The following is a 2,500-nucleotide window of genomic DNA, read 5'->3' as shown; positions in this document are numbered from 1 at the left end:
GTTTCTAATAATGAAAAGTGAAACCAAACAGTATTTGCGAAGAAAAAATTGTCCTATGAAAAAATCACTTTTTCTTAGGGTACGGGTCAAAAATTTTCTAAGTCCCAAAAAATCACATATTCTCGAATATCTCGAAAACTACGTATCGGACAGGGGTCAACCAAGGTGTTTTAGAAAGGTCTTTACAAGCTCTATTTAATGAGCCATAGCGACTTTCAAGTGATTTTTTGACACTTTTTCGCATATCGGCATCCTTGGTTCCCATACTGGCCATAGGCCATAGGGCACCGAACGGCCAACTTTTGGTCCGGGGGTGAAATTTTTTTTTCACGAGATTTTGATGAAAATGGCTTCGGAACGCGTTTCTAATAATGAAAAGTGAAACCAAACAGTATTTGCGAAGAAAAAATTGTCCTATGAAAAAATCACTTTTTCTTAGGGTACGGGTCAAAAATTTTCTAAGTCCCAAAAAATCACATTTTCTCGAATATCTCGAAAACTACTTATCGGACAGGGGTCAACCAAGGTGTTTTAGAAAGGTCTCAACAAGCTCTAAATAATGGGCCATAGCGACTTTTTAGTGATTTTTTGACAAATTTTGTCATATCGGCATCCCGAGTTCCCATACTGGCCATAGGCCATGGGGCCCCGAACGAAAAAATTTTGGTCCGAGGGTCAAAATTTTTTTTCTCATAAATTTGTTCAAAACGCCGTCGGAACGCGCCTTAGATCATGAAAAGTGAAAAGAAACAGTATTTTGCAAAAGTTGGGGTGGCCTATGACTTACATGGCCACGTCCTAGGTCCGAGTTCCCGAGGTCGTGTTCTTCAGTGGCGGAAAAAAATGGCCACTTGTGGGAGATGCAAAATGTTCATTTTGTATTATAGGGGACACACTATCGAAGCGAAAATTTCAGAAATGGCCTAAAACGTGAAGAAATGATGGGGTATGTACGAAAAGAAGGTTTTTATGGTCAAACGGTGAAAATTTTTTTTTTATGAAAAATTTTGGTCTCCCACCGTTCATGAATTTCTAGGACCAAAAATCGAAAAATTTGAAAACTTCACGATCGAAAGGGAAACGCATATGTGGTGTTCCTAGGTGTGTACGGTGTACGAAAAACGGGTTCACGATGAGATATCAGGCAAATAAGTGGACCTAAAGTGAGTTATACGGGTAAGACGAGGTGTCCAAAGACCGAAATAGGGGTACCAACTGAGAACGAAATGAAGGTCCCCGAAGTCGCCATACAAGTTATAGGAGGTGTCCAAAGTACGAAAAGAGTTCCATATTCGGCTGTTCCTACTATATGGTTCCCTGATTGCTGCTCCAAGGAGTAGTGAGGAAGTGTCCAAAGGTCTGTTGGGGGTATCGAGGTGATACCCTCGACGGACAATATGCACGAAAAGTGGTTCGATGATCTATCCTGTAGGTCGTACGGCAGCCATACCCGGCTGGAAGTACCGCGGTAATTCCGCAATAAAACGTTCGCCAGACGAACAAACAAATTGAATTAGCTCATCGTAGTGTACGGAAACGAAACGAAAATGTAAGGTGATTAGGGATCCGGGAGCAATCTCGCGATCCCATGGTTCGGTGTAAGAAATGATACGAAGTGTTCATAAGTCTCCTCTGGAGGCAGAACCATCGTAGCAAAGTTCGGGAACCCAAGGGTCACAAAAACTCGTAGGACGATATCCACGAATAATCGGGGACTTGTGGGGACTACCGTGCCCTGACAAGTCAACTACACCTTAACTGGTGATGGTCGTCCTACGGGGACCTGCGGGGAACAAAAGGGTCACAAAAACTCGTAGGACAATATCTCCGAATAATCGGGGACTTGTGGGGACCACCGTGCCCTGACAAGTCAACTACACCTTAACTGGTGATGGTTGTCCTACGGGGACCTGCCGGGAACCCAAGGGTCACAAAAACTCGTAGGACGATATCCACGAATAATCGGGGACTTGTGGGGACTACCGTGCCCTGACAAGTCAACTACACCTTAACTGGTGATGGTCGTCCTACGGGGACCTGCGGGGAGCAAAAGGAGTCAGAAACAATCGTAGGACGATATCCACGAATAATCGGGGACTTGTGGGGACTACCGTGCCCTGACAAGTCAACTACACCTTAACTGGTGATGGTCGTCCTACGGGGACCTTCAGGGAGCCGCAGTAAGTCGCAGGTCGTATGCGAGCCTTGATTGGTCCTGTTGGGGGCGTGCGGGGTGTAATGCCTCGGTACGTCAAATGTTGGTGTACGATGTACATCGATAATCTGACATCCTCCTGAACAACCTTTGCTCGTGTGGTTATTGGCGCTGTGGAGTCGGTGTACTGCCGCAGGTCAATGAGAGTGGTCACAACAAAGATTGTGTCACCTGATGAACGTAGAAAGAGAGTCTGCGGGGACTGGTGCCCTGGTAGACAAAAAATATCGAACAAGCAATTGACGAAGACGAATTCTGGTTGATCCTACCAGTAATATACGCTTG

Source organism: Anopheles stephensi, unplaced genomic scaffold (assembly GCF_013141755.1).
Source record: "Anopheles stephensi strain Indian unplaced genomic scaffold, UCI_ANSTEP_V1.0 ucontig214, whole genome shotgun sequence".
Taxonomy (NCBI): domain Eukaryota; kingdom Metazoa; phylum Arthropoda; class Insecta; order Diptera; family Culicidae; genus Anopheles; species Anopheles stephensi.
The sequence above is the reverse complement of the archived record's forward strand: the minus strand, read 5'-3'. Positions refer to the sequence as shown.